The sequence below is a fragment of the Mauremys mutica genome, chromosome 3 (genome assembly GCF_020497125.1).
Source record: "Mauremys mutica isolate MM-2020 ecotype Southern chromosome 3, ASM2049712v1, whole genome shotgun sequence".
Classification (NCBI taxonomy): domain Eukaryota; kingdom Metazoa; phylum Chordata; order Testudines; family Geoemydidae; genus Mauremys; species Mauremys mutica.
Window position 1 is genome coordinate 124831126 of NC_059074.1, and position 24783 is coordinate 124855908.

General features: G+C 42.4%; 1 protein-coding gene and 1 long non-coding RNA gene across 6 annotated transcripts in view; one reads left to right on the forward strand and one right to left on the reverse strand.

The window, feature by feature from the left end:
* The window catches only part of PDE10A (phosphodiesterase 10A), a 605978-nt gene that overhangs the window by 458387 nt on the left and 122808 nt on the right, over window positions 1-24783 (reverse strand). Inside the window, exon 1 of one of the 5 annotated variants that reach the window (XM_045008723.1) lies at window positions 19760-19776. The exons of 2 other annotated variants lie outside the window; for them this stretch is intronic. The gene's annotated coding sequence lies outside the window, so the exon portion shown is untranslated. Of the gene's footprint in view, window positions 1-6757; window positions 6799-19759; window positions 19777-24783 lie in introns of those variants that run through there. 2 more of the 5 variants (XM_045008725.1, XM_045008722.1) reach the window with 2 other exon arrangements.
* Window positions 6937-14312, forward strand: LOC123365803. The gene is made up of 3 exons (XR_006577760.1): window positions 6937-7151; window positions 10682-10866; window positions 13884-14312. It is a non-coding gene; the product is annotated as an uncharacterized LOC123365803 (long non-coding RNA).

Sequence of the window (24783 nt, forward strand, 5' to 3'; positions counted from 1 at the left end):
TCTGAAAAACAAAGTTTCACTATAACCACCAGTGCCCACCATTTTAGAGGCTCAGCTCTTTGATCACTTTACAGCTACTAGTGGGAAAGCAAAGCACTCTTCTCTCCTGCCCATCCCTCCCGTCTTCTCCAAATCTTCAAGAGGCAGCATGGTTTACTGGGATAGGACATTTGATTGGGAGTGAGGAGTCCCAGGTTCTATTTCTGGCTAAGTCACTGATCTGCTGTCTGACTTGGAGCAAATCACTTCACCTCTCTGCACTTTTGTTTCCCACCCTACCTGCCTGGCCTATTAAGTTCTTGATGACAGGGGCCATGCATCAGTATGAATTTGTACAATGCCAAGCACCCTGGAGTTTGGATCTCAGGTGGGTCTTGTGAGCACTATCATGCTTCAAACACACAACAACAACAAATATAGCTCTCTGGATATGTGAATCAAAGAGGTTTATTATACAGGCCCCCTAATGAAGGGACTGGTTCCATCTGCACACTGTAGTTGAAGAACCTTTCTAAGGGCTTGGCTACACTTACAGTTTGCAGCGCTGGTAGTTTGCAGCGCTGGTCATCCAGCTGTGTAGGAGCAGCGCTGGTGTGTGGCCACACTCACAGCTACCAGCGCTGGTGTGTGGCCACATTTGCAGCATTTCCAGCGCTGTTGGGAGTGATGCATTATGGGCAGCTATCCCAGCATTCAAGTGGCCGCAACGTGCTTTTCAAAAGAGGGGGGTGGAGTGGGGTCTAGTGTGACAGGGAGCGGGGGGAAAGAGAGTGGATTTTTGGAGCCAAACTGTGTGTTTAGCTTCCTGACTTGAAAAATCAGAACATTTTTCCGACCCCTTAGTCTTAACTCTTAATTGCAAACAGCATGTAGGCAACACGACTCCCCGCTGTTTCCCTGCCTGCCTCTCATTTGATTGTTTACAGCCAGGTACAGATGATCACAGCAAACAGGAGCTGTGTTTGTTTTTTAGATAGCAGCAGCAACGGAGGAGCTCCACAGAGCTCATTCACAACAGGGAGGAGGATCTCATTTGATTGTTCACAGATTGATCACAGCAAACCGGAGCTGAAACGGAGCGAAACGGAGCTCCTCCGGAGGTTCACAACAAAACAAAGAGAGGCTGCATAACAAAACAAAGGGAGTAATTTAGTTTAAAGCATTCTGGGATATCTCCTTATTCCCTGGAGGCCAATAAAAGCGCTGGTGTGTGTCCACACTTGATGAGCAGCGCTGGATCACCAGCGCTGCAATCGCTACACCCCAACCTGGCCAGGTGTACAGCCAGCGCTGCAGCCAGGGAGTTGCAGCGCTGGATGTGCCTTGCAGGTGTGGACAGTTACTAATTGCAGCGCTGGAAAGCCTCTACCAGCGCTGCAACTTGCAAGTGTAGCCAAGCCCTAAGTGGCAGAGGGAAAAGTCATGCGACTTACAAAGCTCAGCTGTCAAAAATAAGGACGTTAGTAAGCCTATTGGGGCAGAGAGCAACTTAACTCTCTGCGGATGTTGTGTATATGCCTAGAGCGTAAGTCAGGCATGTGGGGCTTAAGTGCCACCACTATACAATCAACAAAACAAGTGCAATTAGAGGAGCTGCCGACATCACTGCAATTCAATCACTTCACAGCATGAAGGGTGTCTGAGCAAATGAGACCACACTGTCTACAATTTTAAATGCAGCCAGGAGTGGCTCTCTCCCTGGGCTGGGTGCAGGCAGCAGCATATGTAGCACCATTTCTCTCACTCAAACCCAGCTGTCAGGCTACGGGGAACCCACCACACTATCACGTTCCAGAAAGAAACTAAAACTTTTACAACTTGACTTGGAGTTGGCAACACAGTTGTTCCAAAATCCTTTCCCCAAGCAACAGGAGACCCTTCCTAGAAGGATGTTATCAATGCATCAGAAAAAGTTATTTTTCATTCTTTGAGCTGTATATACAATCAAAATAACCCAATAAAAGTACATCTGTTTGTAGCAAAGCCAGAAGGTGCAGAAAGTGATCTTCTCCTTGCAGCAGCAAACTTCCCAGGAGATTTCCCATTCATAATGCTTTGAAAATTAGGTTCATCCACCCTGGCTGTTACTTGAACTCAAGAGAGCTAGTCTAGGTTTTAGCCTCCCACCCACTGAGCAGATGTGCTTCCCTTCATTAAGGCTTAAAGACCATCAAGATTGGTATTTAATTCAATGTAAATAACTCTTTACATGTGGTGATTAACAGAACACATTACCCTTGGAGAAAAAAAGAAAGTTTCTTCCACCAAACATTCTATAAAAAGGGGTTGGGTTATAATCTATTGTATGTTTTAATGAGACTAACTACACAGTTTGAAAAGGCTTCCTATGGAATCTGAAACACAAAGGAAAAAACCTCTTTATATCCAAATAGTTGACGAAACAGAACCTAGCAAGAGCTCTTATTAGACAGGACAGTGATGAGCACCACATAAATCCCTCAAATATATTTCAGGACTATTGATAGCACATGGAAGATGAAAGGTCAATAAGAGGGGTAGCAACTAAAGTTATTTTCTACATACATTTGCACTGTATGTGTGGGGGGTCGGGAGGGTGCTAACCTGAAGCCACACCCTCTGTAATATGAGCTGTGCAATGAAAGAGGACTGTGCAAAGTTTCCCACAATTTGATCTTATCACTGGAAAAAAAAAAGAATATTCCCAAAAATAAACCTATTTAAGTAGCAATCTATCCATTATATGAGAGCTACATACACTCATCACAGATGGGCTAACAGCTTTAGTGAAAGTAAAAATTATGCAACAAGACTCAAAGCTTTGCAAAGCACAGAAATGGCTCTAGCTATTATAGAAAGTCATATCTAGGAGTGAGAAAACACACTCTGAGAAAGCTCCAGTTGGTGCAAGAGGTGATAAGGCTGCCTGTTTAGCAATCCAGGTAACCATGAAAACATTGCCTTGATACTCTGCTCTCTGTGCTGGCTCCTCATTCAGTACAGTGTCCACTTCAAGGCCTCTATGTTGATAGCCAAAGCCCTTTGGAAACTTTCACAGGAACAGCGCCTAGATGACACAACTCACTCCCAGAAGACATACAAACCACCACAGATTTAATCATAACCCAGTTAAATACAAGATTCGCCTCCCTCATCTTCCCCTCAGTAATATGCACACACCCCCCCCCTCAAGTTATTCCCTTGTATTGGTTAGGGAGGAGCATGTGGGAGATTTTAAATATTTGGGAGGCAGTTAAAAATGAAAAGAACACAGATACAACGGTGACTGGGGCCAGACATCAACAGCAATTGATTAACTAGTTAGACTAGAACTGAGGAGAGGAATAGAACAGTCCCAGCAAGAATGATCAGCTGCACATGCTTGCACTAGAAAGTGTCCATCACTAAGTCTCTTTGCATGATCAATCCCCACACAAAACATTTTAGTGTAGGAGTACATTCTCTGAGAACTGTGCCAACAGGTCAAACATGAGCTTTGCACTAGAAAACGCCGATGAACAGGCCCCCATACATATGTGCACACGCACACACATACACTTGTGTCTTATTTTAAAGATGGACAAAGGAGGCCAAACTATTTATCCAAATGAAATGATGCAAGTGCAGTTCTAACTTGACATACCATGATGTAAAAGTAGCACTTTATTACAGTACTCAACTTCTGTTTGTATACTGAGACTTGAAAGAAATAGTTTTTGTTGCTTTATTATTCCTGTTAGCCCTGCAAAAACACCACAGCTAAGGAAGAGCAAGCAAGACTTCATTCCCTGTAGTACCTGAACAGATTGTTCCAGTCAGTGGAATCTGTGTAAATCCATTGCCTTCAATGGGTTTGCATAGGTGTTGCTATGAGTTTAAATGGGCCTGCAAAACCTTAATTACTGATGATAAGCAAATTAGGTCCCAGGCTGAATTTGCAGGACTAGGAGTTGTGGGGAGGGGGACTTCATTGTAAACTAAACATTATTGCATTTCAGTGACTTCCAGATCAAGAAACCTCACAATTCCATTTTTATAATCATTTTTCAGAACAGACTTCCATTTTAAAGACCCAAATTCTGCTAGAGCTTGCTCTTCAGAAAGAAGTCAAATATAATACAGGTGGGTGTTGCAGTTTCTAGCATTATTCTATCTTTCAAAGGCCAAAATCACCACGTCTATCCCTAGTAATAAAAAATCCTTTAATAGATACACACACCACTCACCGAATGATGGCAAGGACAGTTATATCCAGTGACATAGTAACAGACATATTGCTATAGTTTAGAAGGGGTCTCAGAATGTTCCTGAGAAAGGTAGACCGTGACAGAGACAAAAATTGAGGTAGTAGACTATTGCTTAGTTACCCAACAAAATTGCTCATGAAGTCATTGATTTGGCTATAGATCATTATCCCCATTTCAGAGATAGGTAGAACTGAAATGCAAGGAGTTTATGTAACTTGCCTAAGATCATACAGCAAAGCTGCATCTGCACCAGCTTTTCCTCGCCATTCCACTAGCATTGCTGCAGCTGTAGTAATGATGGAAAGCCTCACACAGACTTGGCACAGGTCTTTAATTACTGTGAACTAGATTTTAAAAAGGTATTTAGGTGCCTAGTGGGATTTTCAAAAGCATTGACATGCTTAACACCAAGTAAAAAAATCAATTAATGATGCTCAAGGCAGTGGTAAGCACACTTGCAACTAATCTATGCTAGCTGCTAGCAGAGGCAGAGTCACACTAATGCCAAGCCAATAGTGAGTAAAGGGCTGAAAATCCCCTGTAGAGACATGCCCCAGGAGTGGCAGAGTAGGGTCACCTGACTCAGTCCAGTGCTCTAAGCTCTAGTACTTATCAATGGGCAAAGGGGCAGATCTTCTGTGAGTTAAGTGGTCATTATTCCAAATTTGCTCTAGGTGAGGACCTGACCCCAAGCAGTCTTTAAATAAAATATTCACTGAGTTCTGCATCAGGGTAATGAAGTGTCCTCAGAGGTGCTTTGTTAAATTAAATAGTGCCATTAGATTAAAAACAGGAATAACTAAATATTTTAAAATTTACCTCAAATCAATTGGGGAGTAGTCAAGCGGTCCCACAGAGTGCATGATTGTGAATTCTGTAGAGACTCAGTTTTTATATCAGCAGGCACTAGGCATAATGGGAGCAATAAAATTTTAGTTTCAAGTGTTTTGAACAAGGAGGCTATGGAAAAGGTGAAGAGATACATTTAAGGATAGTTTGAGGAATACTGATCTCATTTTAATAAGGTTCCAAATACATTGGAAGGAGCTCAGCTTCCAATATGATAAACCTTGTAATAGGAGAAATAAAGTGAAATAGACTGGCACAGTTGATAGAAGTACCATAGATAAAAACTAGCTACAGTTTAAAGAAGTGATGGAGTTAGCTCAAAGGGAGTGTATACTATTATGCAAAATTAAGCACAAAATTTCAAAACCAATGAGTCTGAGTGACAACTTGCTTAAGTTAATTGCAAGTAAAAATGGAGCTCTAAAAAAATTACAGGGAGCATAAGACTACAGCATTGTTAGTTTTAAAAGGAAAATCAAAAGGAATGGAAAAATGGTATTTGAAGTGCACAAAGGAATAATGAAGCACAAATAGCTAGGAGTATTAAGACTAACAGTAAGATTCTTTAAATATATTAGAGAACTGAAAAATAAGAACAAGTGGTTCCATAAATAAAAGAGACAAAGTAAGGAAATATTTGTTGTTGAAAAAAAATTAGAAGAACTAAATACTTTTCCACATCTGTATTTGAAAATATTATTAACTACAAATTCACAGTGAATGTATTTGTGGTTACAAAGGAGGACAGAAACTGAGAAGGATTAAGATTAATATCAAACAAGGATATTTGGTTAGTGAACTGCTGAGACCCCATTTGCAGTAAAATGTTTAATTGTGTTCATGTTTAGGTAGCCTAATACTTTTCCATTATACAAAAACATTGGCTTAAAAAAAATTCAAATGCCAACATGACTTGCAGCAGGAACTTGAATTTTAGCAGGGGAATAGTCTCAGTGCACAAATTGTTACTCTAAGGAAAACTCACTCAAACTGGACAATGTTATAAACCATAAATAATAAAAAAAAATCACCCTTTCCAGTCCTCATTTTGTTTAACAGAGCATCCAAAGAAGTGGGCTGTAGCCCACAAAAGCTTATGCTCAAATAAATTTGTTAGTCTCTATGGTGCCACAAGTACTCCTGTTCTTTTTGCGGATACAGACTAACACAGCTGCCACTCTGAAACTTGTTTGTAGAATTGAGTCGCTAACTCTAGCATCCCCTCTGGACTCAGCATGCTCTATCCCTACTGAGCCTCCTCACAGACCCCTTCATGCTAAGCATGCTCACCAACATCAAACCTGAAGCAGCCACAAGGAACCACAGGGGCAATGAGAGATGAGAATGTTGCCCTCCTATAACAGAATACACCCCTTGTGACCAGGGGTGACAGCAACCCCCAGCTAAGTTAGCATCCCCTGTTGACAGTCACTCTAGCACCATGGTGGTTTCTCTGTCAGAGAACTCAGCCCTCTAGGTAACTTACAGTCTTTTATTCACCCTTCCAGGTCACAATTAGCCAAGCTAAACTTAAAAATTATTTTTAACAGAAACAAAAAGTTTCTACCCTTGTCTAGGACTCTTCTTCAGCCAGTACCTTCCCTGGTTATTCAAGGTCTACTCCCCAACCTCCCTGCTGGAAAAGCTTGCCTCCAGAAAAGCTTGCCTCCCTACTCATTCACCCCAGAAGGCACTTCCTGCAATCTCTTCCCAGCAGCTTTTTCCCAGGTATGCCCCCTCAGGGCTTAAACCTGGCCCCTTTTAATACAGTAATTATCTGATTCCTCTCAGGTGGGGCCCATTCTGTAATCAGGACTGGCTTAGCCTCAGGCTCTCCAGTCCACAGGGCAAGTCACCCTGTTATGCCTCCCCATAGTGATTTCCATTCCAACTTTGCTTTGCCAGGCTGTAAAAAGAAAAGTCTCTTTCTTCCCCTTTCTCTCACATGCCCGCCTGCTGTTGCTAGTCTCCCTTTAACACCTACTGGACCAAGCCATTAACTTACCTCCTGTTGGTGCCACCTAGCTTCTGGATTGCTAGAGCCAGCAGATCCTGAAGGGAGAGAAAGAAGCACAGGTACTGTAGCTCCTCCTCCTGTTAAGGCAATGCAGGAAAAAGTGTGTCCTGTGGGGACAGGGAATGTGCTGGGGGGAGGGAGGCGGGGTCAGAGAACATGTTGGAAGCGGGACACAGAGGGGAAAAGAGTACTTGATTACTTATATGAAGTATATCATAATTCATACAGATAGGGGGCAGAACTGAAGTTGCATGGGCAGCCTTAAATCCAACATTTCTTAGCTTCCCCATGCTTGATTTTGTGACCCATGTACCATGCACTTAGCACAGTGGGCTTTTTAACCCACTAATCCCCTCTCTCTTTTTTTGGCCTATGACTGCAATGGTATTAACAGGCCACTCTACCATGAATGGTCCCCTAGAATATGTGCTAACCACTTATGCTAAACAATCTTCCAATGTGCATTTAGCTGTGATGCTCGCAGTCCCTTTCCCAGGCTTGTACACACTGGCACTTATGTCGGTATAGCTTATGTCACTCAGGGGCGTGAATACGCCACACCTTTGAGCAATGTAAGTTACACCAACTTAAGCATGGGTGCTCACAGTGCTATGCTGGCAGGAGAGCTTCTCCCGCTGACATATTTACTGCGGCTCATGGAGGTGGTTTTATTATGCCAAGGGGTGAGCTCCAATGCAGCTAGTGCTTCTAGTGTAGACTAGCCCGCCGACTTGAAGAAAAGCTGTGTGTGGCTCAAAAGCTTGTCTCTCTCACCAACAGAAGCTGGTCCAATAAAAGATATTACCTCACCCGCCTTGTCTCTCTGATATCCTGGGACTGAGACAGCTAGAACAAAATGGCTTTTTAAAATGTAATTTTAATCCATAGCTAAAGGGAGATAGTATAGCGTAGGGAAATATTGATTATAGGAGGGACAGAGGGGATTATACAATGTGCGGGGACACTGACAAAAGAAATTGCTTACTCTCAAGAAAAGCCAAATGAAAGGTGACTTGATTAAGTATGGAAACTAGGCTAAGAATTGTTCTAAAAATTAAGCCTCTTCATGATTTACCTGAGGTCACTGGACAAACCAGAATTAAAGGTGTCAGAAAAACTCAAGGAGATATTATTTTAGAGAGCGAGTGTAGTGGGTACCTGGAGGGGGCTTCTAGTTGAGTGAAAGGTGTCAAGTAGTATTAATGTGTTTCAGTCAGAACTGGATGACTATATGGAATGTAGTAAATCTAGAGAAAGGCGTATTAGCTTGGTACTTGGGAGCTGCTAACTAGAGCTGAATGGGAATTTTTCAAGTAAATGTTTTTTCGTTGGAAAATGCCCATTTTTCAAAACCAAAACTTTTCCCAGAAACATATCTGTTTAGACAAAACTTTAGCTGGGAAGATTTCTCACATCCAAGAAGAGATTGTGTGCAGGCATGCACCTACAGTAGCTAATAACCCACTGCCTAGGGCACTCACCTGCGATAGAAGACCCACACTCAAGTCTGTACACTGAATCCGCGCATCAGAGCAGGGATTTGAACCTAGGTCTCCCTCATCCCAGGTAAGTGCACTAGCCAATTGATGAGTCTGGAGTGCGTGTCTCACTTTTGGACTGATGCAGAAAACAAAAAATTGTGGAGTGGAATTCTGGTCAGGTCTCTTGCTAACCCATCTTTTGAGGGTAGGTCACAAGAAAATTTCCCCCACTGTTTTGTTATTTCCCTCCTCCCTGAGGCTGGCTTTGGTGTTTGCTTTATTCTGAATGTGTTACTTTTGCTCTGGTACAAAAGGTTAAGAAAAAGCTTTTTTAAAATGTAAGAATGTAAAAAGTTGAAAAAGAGAGGAGGCGGAAGAAGCAGATTGTTATCAGTTGTTCATGAGATTAAAGCCTCTTGGCTTGCTTCTCTTTCCAGCTACGCAGATCTGATGTGGTAGCATAGCATGCTGCTGTCCGAGTCACTGGGTCAGCCAAAACAAACACAGAGGCAGCAAAAATTGAGGAAAAGGGGACATTGAGCCATAAACATTCTGATCTTTAGACAGCAAATCAATCAAGGAGTTCCATGCTGTTAATCAGAGTACTGATTCTGTCCATTTTCCAAGATATTGAAAAGAAAGCGAGTTCAGAAATCCATACAATATGGTCTGTATTTCTCTCCTACAGATTACAATAACCTTTTATTTGGGAGTATATCATCGGAGCCTGTACCTAAGAGAAATTAGTTCAATGACTAAACCACTTACTCCTCTTTTCCTTTCTTTTAGCTCAGTTAGAATGTTAATACTGCTTCAGAAAAACACAATGTACTGCCTGGTCCTTTAGCTTTTACAGCCTGGTTATCTGTCCTGCAGCAGAATGGATAAACAGTTTTCTTGCCAACTAGAAGTGGATTAGTTAGAGCAGTGGTGACGATAGCACAGTGTGTGGATGGATAAGAGTTATAATAGATATTCCCAGAGACGTAACATGAGATGGGATAGGAGGGGATGAAATGGCATCATTCAGGCGAACATTTACATGCTGTGGAAATGATGACCAGTATTTGGATGGAGCAGAAGGGCGAGTTCAACGTCACACATCTCATCAAAGTGCACTGGATAAAAGTTATTGGTGCTGCACTTTAACTCCAAAGAGTCCACTTCAGCTTTAGATCTGAAGATATAAATGCAGATTACGCTGCTATTATAAATTCCATGCAGCACATCACCACTAAAGTATTCAGGATTCCAACAGCGTTAACAGATCAAGACTTTGACATTTTCTGTTGTCAGCATTTTGACAGAGTGGAGTATTCTGTCTCCATATTTCTTTACTCAGGGTCTGATCCTGAGAGATGCTAAGCATTCTCAATTCCCATTCATTTTAAAGAGCTGCCAGTCCTCAGAATCAATTTACAAGCCTGATCCTGGTGGATTCTAACTGGCCATGAACAAGTTGTCCAAGATTAAAGGGGTCTGGAATAATTGGAGGGAAAAATCCCATGCAAACATTGGGTTACTTACTACATGAGTATTGTACCACAGCAGTGTTTTTCCAGTTATATATTGGTGTTCCTAGGCCTGCCCAATTTAATGCACTACTTAACATACCAAACATCACAAACAAAACATTTTATGGATTGGTATGTGGTACTTCCTTCAGTGTCTTCTGAATGAAGTAAAGCTCAAGTACCCCTGAGAGGTATCGAGGCATTAGCACCATTTTACATACAGGAAGAATGAAGCACAGAGCTGTTAAGAGGAAGTTTGGCCCAGTGATTAGGGCACTGGAGACAGTTGCAATTTCCTGCCCTGCCAGAATCTACTTGTGAGACTTCAGAGAAGTCACTTAACTTCTCTCTGCCTCACTTCCTCTATCTGTAAAATGAGGATAACAGCATTTCCCCTGAATCCAACTCAGGTTCTTTCACTGTTTTGCTCTCATTAGCAAAGCATCCAGCCAGCATTTTTCTCTGCTCATGTTGGAGAATTTGTTCCAGGTCATTGCTGAGCTGTAGATAATGTCCTTGAATGTGTAACCTGTAAGGCAATGAATGATTCCCTTATCAGTTGCCAACTGTTCATCCAGGACTTTTTTTCCCCAGACATTTCATCTGATTGTTGGACTGGCTCCCTATTCCACTGCTGAATGTGCCATGGTGGGGTAAAAGAAAAAAAAGGGGAAGATGGAAAAATTAGAGCCTTCCCCAGTTCACATCTGGTGGGATCCTATGGATGACCTGAGCAACAGTCCAGCCACCAAAATGGTTTGGACTTTGCAAACTGTTGTGTAAGTCACTATGGGGGGCGGGAGAGGGATAGCTCAGTGGTTTGAGCATTGGCCTGCTAAACCCAGCGTTGTGAGTTCAATCTTTTAGGGGGCCATTTAGGGATCTGGGGCAAAAATAGTTGGGGATTGGTCCTGCTTTGAGCAGGGGGTTGGACTAGATGACCTTCTGAGGTCCCTTCCAACCCTGATATTCTATGATTGACCCATATTTGGGCAGAATTTGATATTTTCATGAAGTGCCTACAGACTACCCATATTACCATGCTTAAAGAACTTAGATTTATATATAGCAGTCAATTATACATAAGTAGCATCCCAAGCAGCATCTACCATATATCAGAAGTGGAGACTATGCATTACAGAAGTTGCATCCTAATCCTTTTGAGCTAGTTGACCCAGGCAACATACCAATGACCAACTATTAGTCATCCCCTCCGAAAGCAAAGCTGCCATCTCCTTCCCCATCCCAAATCAACTCCCTGTCATGGCCACAGAAGGACATAATTTATTTACAAGTGTTAATTTGTGTGTTTTTACAACAACATTTCAACATGAAATGTAAAAAAGTTTGCTCCTCCTTTGCCAGGCAATGCTGCTTGTGCCATTCACAGCCAGTCTTCAATGTGCTGCATATAGAAACCCACCAGAAGACAATGGCAGAAGCTGCTAGAGCCTGAAGGACTCAGGCAATAGGCATCTATTCCTTTTGTTTGGGAGAACTTTCTTTGGGAGAGGAGAGGATAAGGAGCATCCCCAACTCTTCTTGCCTTTTCTGGCTATATTGTCTTAGCCATTAGACTAACTGGTTCCCTCTTTCCCCCTCACTCACACACACTTAGGAGCTCTGGGGTGAAAGGACATATGAAACAGATATGCCATGAATGATTAATACCTACTGATTCCTTCTGGCCCTCATAACGTTAGAAAAACTGTCCACCTTTGCTTATCCAAAATAGATTCCACCTAAATAGTAGAGACAATAAGATGGTTCACAACATGAGAGACGCTTTGTCAAAGAACCCACAGATCAGCCCAAGATCAGGAGTTTCTCTCCCCAAACACAGAAACTAAACATGGCTAAAATGAAAGTATTGTTAATCACCTAGGCAATCGTTCCTCATAATTTGCATATAAATAAAACACCTTCTCTCCCCCAACCTAGCTGAAAAAAATGCAGTTACCAAGCAAGGGTCATGCCCTGCTTTCCTATGCAAGTGTTTTCACCCAAAAGTAATAAACTATACAGTATGTTCCTTGTAAAATCAAACTTATCATGGAAATCTCTCATCCCAAATTAGATGACCTACGTCCACATCCATCTATATGTGAAAAAAAGTCTCATTGTTATAAGTCCTAAATAAGGTGAAGTGCTTATGTACAATCAAAGAATGTTTGGATATATGTCCTCCAAATTTAGAAGATTACAAGCATTTTGTTGGTTTTCATTGTAAATGAAGAAGAAGAAGAAGAAGAATTGTGTGGCACAAGAAAGAAAAAACATGTTAAAAGATATAAGTCAGGATAAAACTTTGGGATATTAAGACCAATTGCTTAAGAGGAAGGATCCCAGTTGATAGTAGGGGCAAATAATGAAATACAATCCTTAAAATGAATCAAACTTAAAGCCTCCAATAACAAAAGGACTGACGAAATTGGTTATACACCAAAAGCCAGCTACTGGATACCAATGAAAGCTACTGGATACCATTGGATACCAAGAAACCTAAGCACTCACTTGGCAGGTATCCAATGGGATTAAGGGGGTGGGCCCCCTCCCCCGAGCCCTGAAATGAAGGTATATAAACTGACATCACCATGTGCTGAAGAGAGTTGACCAGGGTGCTGGAACAATTTTATAGCAGGGTTGCTGAGAACCATTGAACGAAACTGTAAACCCTGTGTATAAATGGAAACCACTTCAAGCCAGGGGGGTGCAGCAGCACCCCCAGCAGCACCCCTAGTTCCAGTACCTATGGGGTTGACTGCACCCAACAAAAAGGTGAAGAATCCTCAGTGCAACCAACAGTTGGACCAGTAGTGTGGAAAGGACTCTCACCCATCCTACCGTTAAGAGAATACAAAGTGGTGAACCTGGGACATCACCAACTTCATTGGGGGCTGGAGGACCTGGAGATCCATGCAAGACCTCAGCCACCTTCAGCAAGAGACAGAGTTCAGCGTTCCAGCAAACTGCTGCCCATTCCCTGTGCCCCAATCGCAGGTGACAGTGCTGGCTGCTGCTTCTCCTCAGATATCCCAGGTGGTAGCTCCCCAGGTGCCCCAGGCTCGTTAAAACTAGTAAGCTGATGACCCTGGACACAGTAATAATGTGTTATCCTACTGGATTCTATATATATTAGAATCCAGTAGGATAAATTTAGTTCATTAGATTTCAGGTTTAAAATCTAATTGGCACCCTGGCAAATTCATAAACTCACCCCCTTTCATGCTTCACGTGATGTTATGAACACGAGAAAGAGGATAAAATCAAGACTTGCAGTAATTATGTCCTATTTAAACTTGCCCGTTAAGATGGTTACTTTTTTTAACGTGTCTCTTTATATAGCAATAACATTGTTATATGGCTGAACAACTTCTAATTTTACTCTTTTTTTTTTTAAAGGACATGCATGTGAAAAATGTTGACACCAACAATATGATAGATGGATTTAAAAGAGAGACCATGAACAAATAGCCCAGGCAAGAAAGTCGGGTTTCACTAAATTTGCTCCAGCTACATGGGTCTCCCAAAAGAAAGAGGAGAGGGAGGTGGAGAAACAACTGTGAATGTATTGCAGCTCTTTCTTTGCAGAATTTTCTCCCCCTCCAAAAGCATTTAAGTTAATTTTGACTAGGTTTGACAAGAGTAGGCTTCAGCCTCTGTGCTGAAAACATTTTCAATGTGACAGCTCTTTCAGCAAGGGGGGGGGCGGGGAGGAAGGAGAGAAAGAGATCTGTGATATCTTAAAGTTACACAATAAAGTTACTTTTAAAATGTCTTCTTTGTTTGCATGTAGCTTTTCACCAATGTCCTGAATAAGCCCATTCTGTCAAGGAAGGACAGAAACAAGGTGGTTAACATAAGCCAGCTGAAGACGCCTGCTGCTTTTCCTGTAAATAACGCTGACCTTTTGGAACACTGACAGAAACTGCTGTAAAGCAACAAAATAAACTCCTTGTTTCTCTCCCTTACGTGCAAAGATACATTGGTGAGTGCATGTATTTAGGTACACCTCATGATATTAGCCAAACAGCCAGCTTTCATGCACAGCAATGCAGGACAGTGCACAGCTTCAGCAGCCAGTCAGTTTGCTGTGGAGACTAAGCTCCTGGCAAAAAGTGTGAATGTTTACAGCATACTTCAAGGAGCCCTGAAACTGCAGGCAGTCAGAAATCCAATGACAATTTAACTACGTAATCACTACAGTAGCAGAGGAGTATTTTTGTCCACTGCCCTTTTTTCATGCAGTGCGCTGCTCTTTATTCAGAGCTGTAAGGAGAGAGAAAGCGTGTGAGCAGGTAATAGTTTAAAGAACTGTGTACTAAGAAGCCTGAAAAGATTAAAGAGCTACAGCAGCACTTTCCAACTTGCTCACTTTCTCCAGTTAAAGTAAGTAAATTCCTTGGAGACTATCATCAGTTTTTCTGCTTCTCACGGGTTTGAGAAATAACTGAGCACTTTGACAGGCAATAGGAATAGCTGTCCCTGTACTTATATGGGTCTCATCACTGCAGTATCTGAGTACCTCACATTTATTAGTAGATTTTATCCACACAACATCCCTGTGAGGTAGGAAGTATTATCCACCTTTTACAGACGGGGAACTGAGACAGAAGATTAAGTGATTTGCCCATTGTCACATAGGAAGCCTGTGGCAGAGGTGGGTACTGAACCCAGGTCTTGAGTCGCAATCCAGTGTCCTCTCCAATAGGCCATTTCTTCTCCCCTGGGAATATCTACCTACCACATCTGAAATATTTACAAAGTGACACTCTCCCTCCAGAGCCATACCAATCTTCTGTATAGAGCCCCTCTCCTACTGCCTCCCCAGCACTCCAGCCTGAGAGAGGTGAGCTGGACCAGTTTCCCCCTAGCGCTAGAAACATCAATCTAGCAATAACAGTTTCTCCTGATCAGCCAGAACACCACAGATCCACACAGGAATTGCTGCTGACCAGCAACTAAACCAAAAATTAGTTTGTGTATATAAACTCCTCCCACCCCAAATCCCACCCCCACAGCTTTTGTACATTTCCCCTTCCATTCTAAGGTTCTGTGCTGTCCCAGAGACTTCATGCCATGTGCTCTGGCAGTTTCAGGTTTGGCTTTCTATGCGCTCTGGGATAGAGAAATTCGGAGATAAGAGGAATGCAGACAAAATATTAAAAAAAAAAGGAGATTTAACGGCACTCTGGGAAATAGAGAAAGAGCTCAGCTGGCTACCCTGCTTGCTAGTGCTTTCTGCTGGCAAAAGCATGGGAACCACAATGGTGTTGCCCACAGGCTGTGTTGCATTTGGAGCCATCAAGAGAAGGAGCAGAAGGGCTAAAGTTTATGGGGGAAATGGAGGCTTCCCAGGAATGAATCAGAGGCAGCTCGCTCTTTGGGATCCTGCTTGGACCAACCTTTAGAATGGGGGCAGGCCTAACAAGGAAGATTCTTGTGTTGGGTTTTAAAGAAAGCAGAAGTGTCATCCGAAGGAAGACAGCTTGTATAACCGGTCTGTCCTTCCTACTAGGAATTAGTTTTACCAGCCCCTTTTCCTTTAATTTTTGAGAGAAAAAGGAATAGACCTAAAACCTTATATCTGAAGACCCCAATGATGATTGTAGTACAAGCCTCTCTCTGTATTGCAGTAGCATGTAGGAGCCTCAGTCATGGATCAGGGCCCCATTGTGGTAGGCGCTGTGTAAACATGTAGCACAAAGATTGCCCATAATAGAGAATTTAGGTAAGGCTCCACCATCATTAGAGTAAACATCCAAATGCATGATTCCACTCATACACGTGCATGGACAGCCAGATGAGTAGTCCTGTTCATGGACCATTGAAATCAATTATCCTTATGCAGTTAGGTGTAGCGCTAAGCAAATTAACCTTTAATATATTTACTAGTTTGAAGACACCACTATAATGCAACATAGTGGTTACATATTTTTTAAGTAGAAAAGTAAATATTCTAGAAATTGGAGCCCCCCCCACCCCCCCCGGCAATGAACTTCCATTCATTTGTTCCTTTCTATTGTACTGAAACCATCCACAAAGGTAGAGCTGGTTACCGCATGCCTCCTCCAGGTTTAGTTCTGTTCTGCCATCATTACCTTGCTCTCAAGAGAATTTATTGTTATGTGCACTAAAGAATTTCAGAAGGATGTCAGGATGGAGGGGCCAGTCAATTAGATGAAGAAAACATCCAGATAATTAGATTGGCAAAATGATCCAATTGTTTACACACATTAGATACCATAAGTTATCTCTTCGTACAGTATCCCTTCTTGAAAGGCTCCATTAATCTCTTTCAACGAATCTGTGCTCAGAAGGAGCCATGAGCACCAAATATGGACTGTGCTTTCATCAAATTAAAAAGATCTTATTGTCATCCAGTTTCACATTATGCCACTGGGCAGCCACTTTGAAAGTAGTAGTATATTTGCACTCAGCTCCATGCCATTGGGCAAATCTGGACAGTAGTTTTTTTAAGGAGACACTGTGAAGAGGTTTAAACCAAAAATGTAATTTTTGACAGAAAGCAAAAGAAAAAGGGTTTTACAGGGAAGTTTTAATAAAAACTATCAGTGAAACCAATGAATTATACATTCCTCTGTAATCAGACATCCAAAACACAGGTGCTAATGAATGAGAAGAAATCAAAATGGACTGTTAGATTCTCAGAGTCAAAGCTGAGAGAAAAAACAAAAAACCAGTATAAATAGGGAAATGTACACTTGATTTTTTAAGGTTTTTTTTTTCATTTTAATCATGTGGTATTATTAGAAAGACAAGGATTTATGGTTTTTTATATTAAATTTACAGGTAAAACTATCCAAGTGTCATCAGTGCAATTATTAGTCACAGAAACATTATCCAAACCACAAGCTCATCTGCTTCCTGTAGGGATCTACAGCCAGGGCCGGGCTCCAGGGTTTTTGCCCCCCCCCCGCCAGCGGAAAAAAAAAAAGCCGCGATCGTGATCGGTGACTGCTCCACCGCACCACTTTCTCCTTCAGCGGCAATTCAGTGTCAGGTCCTTCCCTCTGAGAGGGACCAAGGGACCCACCACCGAATTGCCCCTTGGCCACCCCAAGCACCTGCTTCCTGAGCTGGTGCCTGGAGCCGGCCCTGTCTACAGCTGAGGACAAGTAATTCTGGGCCTCATTCATAGCACTTGTGCATATTTGAATAAACTCCCTGTACAAACATATTCACACTCCAGGTAATTCATGAGCCATCTTCTCCCCAATTTCCAGCTCATCCATTTCACCTCCTGCAACTCATGATTAAAATCACACGGCGTCCTTCAAGCTCCAGAGACAACCAGAATACGAGTCAAAGTCCAGAGGTCCCTCCAATAGCTACCAATGAAAAGACTGACATCCTGTTTGGAAGAGGAGACCGAAGAGGCCATGATACCAGTGAGGAGATTACTAAAAATCAACAGTGCTCATAAGATGGTTAGGCTGGATTTAAACACATTAGAGCCCACTCTGATGTGGATATGGAATAGTCAACACTGGTACTGGTTGGGTGATGGTCAAACTCTACAACAGGAGTTTCTGCATTTATAAAAGAAGATATTCTATTTCCACATGGTCCATTTAAAATTTTAAAAAATGGCAATATTCCTAAATTATCCTAAACATACTGCAGTGTAAAAACAGACTGATGCAGAGTCCTCAATAGAGTCAATGCACTCCATTCCAAAACAGTAAAATAGAGGCGCTAAACAACAGCACATTTTTAAATAAAATGTACACTTTCCACAACGACCAATGAAATGTCTATGTATTCCTAAATCTAGTATCCTTAGAAAAACAATTTCAAAGGAAGAGCCTAGCTACCTCAGCTATCAGTGAGATGTCAGAAAAACTAAATTATTAACAGAAGACTGAAAGTGACAACCAATATTATGCATTAGGCTGTACGAGAGAAGCTGCAAAAAGACCATGAAGAGCTTTGAATGTAAGCAACATAATCTACTACTTTTACTGGAAGACAATAAAGAAACCGTAGTGGTGATAAAACATGTCCACCAGAAGGACACTTGGATCTTTTCTTTTAGAATTACAGTTTAACTTTAATAATGCCAGTATTGTTACTGAAAAAGAAAAGATACTGAAACCATTTGGGAGATAGCTGAAGTTGGAATGACTAATTCAAATGTAAGAATTAGACACTGGAGAAGAGAGGATTTTGATTCTCTAGATCCCAAAAGCTGGCATGATGTGGCAATGGAGAAATCAAACTAGTAAGTACATCTGGCTTTTTCCTGCAGAAAGTCCTTGGAACTGAAAGGATGTATGAATCACAATCACACATTTAAAGTGGATTCTCATGCAGTATGTGGTCTAGAACAGGAAGAAAGTGTTCACAGCTATTACACTTAGCTTACATTTGTTGCAAATTCAGAAAACCTAATTTAAGGCATTTACTTCTCCACTGAAAGCAGCATTTTTGAAGCGCCATGCATCAGACTACTACAAATGATATACATTATCTTTACTAACTTCTGTCAACCCATCCACTTGATCACATAGATTCAAACTAGTTCTTTGTAGCTTTTATAGTTAAAGTTATGGTCCAAAAAGTGGCTATGTAAAAAATACTAAATGTGCCATACTTGTTCTCTGTATATATTCATATTCAAAGTCATACCTCATTGTTGTATTGACAAGCAAGTTTTTACTATTGTTAGCTCTGAAAAGGCAACTTTATTCTTCTTCAGGCAGCAACAAAATTGTCAGATAATTACAAAATCTCATTATAGACAACTATGTAAGATGCAGAAAATACACAAGCCTGGTTTTCAGATGCAGGGGGAGGGGGAATGAAGAGTATTTTGCTAATAACTAAGCCTCTGACTGAGTTCAAATATATTCAAGTCTATGAGAATTCACAAATTTGCAAAGCTTTAGAGGTGTTCTAGATTAACTTGTTTGAATATATGTATTTGATGTCTAGTACATAGATTTGTCCCACCTCCTCTCTTTATGTACACTTGCTGTGTGTCACATACCAGTGTGGCAGTAGGGAAGCTAGAGAAGGAGCCTGTGACTCTTGAACGTTAATGTATTGAGTGTTCACTCAGAGGCAGAGCATGAGTGTTGCTCTTAGAAACAGTGCAGGAAGGAAGTGGGATAGGAAAAGTACAGGGACCAATACAAAATATCAACACTATCTACTTCGCTCATTATCTCGAGGCTACTAATTTTTTATTTATTTATTTGCTTGCAACCGTCATCTAGTATTTTGAAAGCCAAGTGTATCTGCAAACACCAGAAGTAGTTCAAATGATTTGTAAAGACATAAATCCAAAATTGGCTTAATTATGTATTCAGTGAGTACTATTCAAATAGATCCCATTGGAAGTCATGTTTTCAGAATATAATTACATTTTAAAATGATTAGCAAGCTTTCATGGAGGAACACAGTTTACAAATGTTTGGAGACTACATTCTGACAGTTTAGTATGAAGGTGGCTATCTACTATGGTTTAGAATTGAAATTCAAAGGTATTTTGGCATGTTATTACATATTAACGGTATACACATTAATGAACTTTGGTACAGTATATAACCATTTAATACCCAGTTAATTGTGTTGCATCGGGCATTTCTGTACCACAAATGTACTTTTTGTTTTTGTTCCTATAAAGATAACAAAGAAAACAGTTACCTAATTAGGGGTTACATTGTCCCCATCTGGAGAAAACTGCCTGGCATCACGAAACTCTCCTTTTGACTTACAGCATTTTCTTCCTACTTATTCCATTGGGGAGGATGGAGAAGTTTGTTGTTCACCTCCAAATCATGAACATCCCAAGATCCACAAAGACCTCAGGACAACTGTCGAGATTCTGTCCCTCTGCACTGCTTCCTGTCACCCCAACCCTGCATAGGATTCCTATGACTTTCTGCTGGTTGCTGCCCATAATCCACAAGAGGTTTACTCAGTGGAGGGGAAATGGATATAAGATAAGGCTATCTGGGTCCACATTAGCTTACACAGGGAGTAACCTGTCTTGAATAGTGGTCATAACCTCAACCCAGCCCTCCCACCCCTGGGCCCTGCCTCCTCCCCGCCCACAGAGCTGTATGCGAGGCAACTATGGAAGGACTTGTGGACTGGTGGGCAAAGAAGGGGATAAAGCCATATTCTATATTGGAGTGCCCTTCACCCTAGCTCAGATAAATGTTGAAGACTCAGACTGGAGTTGTATAAGGGAGTGGATGGGACAATTGGGTCAAAAAAGTGTAACCCCCAAGGAGATTACATAGATTCCTGGAGCTCTGTCTGCTGGCAGCTCAGGGAGGAGGAGCCAAGGCAAACTCAGAGTCTGCCCGGCAACCAATAGGGAGTGAGATGCCCCTCCCAGGGAGTTCAGGAGAGGGGAGAAGCTATTTTCAGGAGAGGCTGGAGCCAGCCAGGGCCAGGGCAGGACTGGCTGTGTGGGGAGCTAGTGAGTCCCAGGCCCCCTGAGAACTGGCCTCTAGGGACCTGACCGCAGATCCCTCAGCTGGGTTTTCCTTCCCCACGGATGAGTCCCAATTGTTAGGTTTGCTGAGAAATTTCCCCAGCCAGGCTGGGTTCATCTCCAGCTCCCCTGGTGAGACCAGTCCCCACATGGTCAGCGCTGCTAGTCCAGGGAAGCTGCCTGCGGAGTGTGTGACTGGAGGCTGGGCTAGGAGGCTACAGTTTGGATGTTAGGGTAGTTGTATAACCTACACCTTGAGCCCTGCACCCCCTTGTGGTGAGGGGAAATCCTGGGACCAACGCAGCCTGATTCCTGCTTGAGGAGGATCCCTGTGAGCAGACAGCAGCCAACCTGCAGTGACTGAGGAGTCCAGCATCATCTTCAAACCTGAAGGTCATTCATGGAGTTCGTGAGTGCACCAGCTTTTAGTTAGTCAGTCAGGGGATTTGTTTTGGGGACCCCCTACTCCCTGAACTGTGTCCTCAAGCCAGGGAGTGAGGGTTTGAGGATTTTATAACCTGCTGCTTATTACACCTGTGGAGGGATTCACCACCTCCTCCCACTTGTGGGTCCTTTGGGCTGTACTGAACCCAGTCAGCCACACTGCTAAACCACTGCAGGGAATTTTATAGGTCATCAAGGGCCCCAGCAAAGTACGCGTACCAACAGGACACTAATTTTACACTTGTTACATCAAGTCACGGGTATTTTCAGTGTGGGCACCGGTGACCCTAAAAATAGTGTTTCACCCTGTCATGTTGTATATGTTGCCTGTTTAATATAATTATTGTGTTGAATATATTTTTATGTGTTGTATTATTTCTTGGAAGTCTCCAACTATCTGGCAAGTAAGTGGGATTACTCTGGAGTTAGAATTTTCCACCCAAGCTGCCCTGGTGACCCTGTCAGGAAGGAGCGAGGGGGGTGGAGGCACCGCCAAATAATTTCATAGCAAAAAAGAAAAAAGATTCACCTTGCTGAGTGGGTGGCGGGATCCAAAAGAACCCAGACCCGTCCATCAAAACCTGTAAGCAGATTGCCATTAAAAGAGGTAATCAGGTGGAGAGAGGCACTACAAAAGCATTAGTGTAGCCAGTGACACAGATTTCCACTGGGGTTTCTCTTTCAGAAGCACTTATGCAAGAGATAAAAAGATCCAGATACTATACCAAAAAGTTTATTTCCAAGAAAAATCTGAATTTTAGCATATTTACCAGATATAAGAAAGGAAACACATACAAAGACCAAGTACAACAAACACTCCTATAACTAGTAATGAAGCATTAAAATACATTTTCAGAAAAAAGATGCAAGTCATAGAGGGCATAAATCACATAGGAGGCTAGGCCACATTAACTTTCTATGGGACTTAGGCTCCTAAGTCACTTAGATGTATTTGAAAATTTTATCCAGGGTGACCATCTAATGGATTTTCAAAGGAGTGTAATGTACCAGACTTGAATTATGGGCTGGCAGTTCAGGAAGATATGTGCTTTTCACTGCAAAATCCACACCATGCAGCTTTCTAGGTAAAGGGCATCTCAGTATGTCTTTTTAAAATATATATATTTTTTTTTAGTACTGGTGGAAGGTGGCGGGTGACAGCTCTGAAGACAGGAGTCCTCTATTTTACCATAGCCTGGGTAACAGAACTGCAGCTCTACGTTAGTCTGGTATCAAGATGCACCATCAGTGTGCTTCAATCCTGATCCTCCAGGGACCACTTATAATGATGATGAGACAACAGTTCAGGCTCAATGCCCATCAAGTCTCTGGCCTCTCTGCTGCAACTGCCAGTAAGGATGCCAGCTGGGGGAGGTGGTTCTGGGGATGGGCACACCTCACAAGGAGCTGCACCAAGGTCTACTCATTTCACAGAAGGCACCAAACAGGCATCAGATGCCTATAACTTCTGCTCCTTGCTAGACCTGGATCTGAACCAAACCCACCAGGGCTGAATATTTCTGAACTTTGTGGAAAGAAAGACCTTTGTGGAATCTGAACCTTGATCCAAACTTTGCAGCCAGTCCCTGTCCTTACAATGGGCTGTGCCAAAATCCTGCATTCCAGCAATTTTCAGCGTTGAAATTTGGATCCAGACCAGAATTGCATCGTTCAGAACCAATGTTTAGTGACTGACAACTTGGGTTCAAATTCACACTATCACCTAAGCCAGACCTGTTTCACTTTTAACAACCAAAGAGCCATTTTGTTATCAGAGTATACGCCACAAAAGAATGAAACCCAGTAGAAAGTATAACACAAGTTTATTATTGGACAAATGCAATTGTCTCTGTCAATGAGACTGCAGGGAGGCAGTAGAGTTACTGATGCACAACTTCTCAGTTTTTCTCCAGATATGCAATACCCTGCCTTACAATTGGTTGTGGGTGTTCGATTTGCATAATCACTCATGATATTCCTCAATAACCACATAGCACCCAAATCCCTATACTTTGCCTGACAGCCACTATTAAGCAATCAGAGAACAGGAATTTTCAGGCTTTTTACTAGCAACAAAGAAGCCATCTCTTGTTCTTGCTTCCTTCAGCTGAAGCACAAAAATTGCAATAAGTATCTGAAAGGAAAATATGTACAGCAAAAAGCAAAGAAAACAGGTGTGAAATCAGATACATGGATTTTACTTAAGTTTTAAAAAAATGAAATCTTTTGACACTTCAGTCCTTTCTCTGATTCCTACACCCAACTTCGATTACCTCCTCCCTCCTATACAATCCATCAGAGAACTAGCCACATTTTTTTTTAAAATGATGCAACAGTTTTCTGCTTCTGGAACATGTCAGTTCAACAAAATTTTTGATTGGAAAAACTGAAATTTTTTAATAAGGTCCAGATGTTTCAGTTTGGACTTTATCATTTTGTTTCAACTTGAAGGATATATAGATGTAGCTACAGATATAGATATATACGATAGTGTTTCCACATTATCAAAAAGAAAAGATTAAATGATTCCCATACAACATTTTTTGGAGTTCTTGTGCTGGAAATTTCACCTTTTCATTCTAATTTGGAACCAAAATAATTTTTTTAAAACATCTGAATTGTCTACAAAACAGAAATTCCAACCGGCTCTAATCTATACGAAGACCTGGGCAGCAAAGTGAATTTTACTTCTGCAAAAGAGGTCAAGGTTTTGGAAGACAATTTTGTCCTGAATTGGGATGAAAAACCAAAACCTTGAAAAATTTCAAGGAGGGGAAATTCTATAATATATGCCAAGACTGGTGTTTCCAAAACAAAGTATATTCCCCAGGAACCTGAAATCCCTAGGTGAACTGACTCTGCGGCAGCCACAAAATGGGTTTCTGAGGGTTCAGGGTTCCCAGGAAGTCCTGCTCCCCAGCAGCTCACCAGGTAGGTTGTTAAGGAGCCAGGAGATGGGAGGGCAAGTGAGCAGGAAATCAGGCAGGCAGGGCCGGTGCAAAGATGTTTTGCGCCCTAGGCGAAACTTCCACCTTGCGCCCTCCCCCGTCCCCGAGCCCTGCGGTGGCTCCCGCGCCCCCCCCCCCGCGGCAGCTCCCCCTTTTGCCCTGAGGCACCCCCCCCGGCCATGGCAGCTCCCCCACCCAGGCCCGGGGAGCCGTGCGGCAGCTCACCCCTGCTCTGCCTCCTCTCCGAGCACGCCGTCGCTGCTTCACTTCTCCCGCCTCCCAGGCTTGCGACACCTGAGCTGATTGTGCCCCCTCCCTCCGTTACTTGCTGCAGGCAGCCCTCCCTGCATCCCCCATCCCAGATCCCTCCACCTAAATGCCGGTGGCGACCAGGGCAGCCGAAGATCCGGCCGCCGCGGTCGCCACCGAAGAAAATGCCGCCCCCCCAAATCCTAGCGCCCTAGGCGACCGCCTAGGTCGCCTAATAGGTTGCACCAGCCCTGCAGGCAGGAGAAATCTGCCTGTTTCCTTCACAAAAGTAAAAGTAACAAGCTCCTGTGGAATGTGTTGGTTTTGACAAATTATAATTTTCTGATGGAAAAAAACTTTCTATCTGAAAATTTCTGACCAGCTCTATCTATATGGTTGGAAGCTAAAGCTAGACAAATTCAGACTAGAGAGAAGATGCAACATTTTCCACAGTGAATGTAATAACCCGGTACAACAACTTACTGAGAGACAGGCTGGATTCTTCATCACTTGAAGTCTTAAAATTAATCCTGGATAGCTTTCTGAAATATATGCTATAGCTCAAACAGAAGTTATAGGCTTGA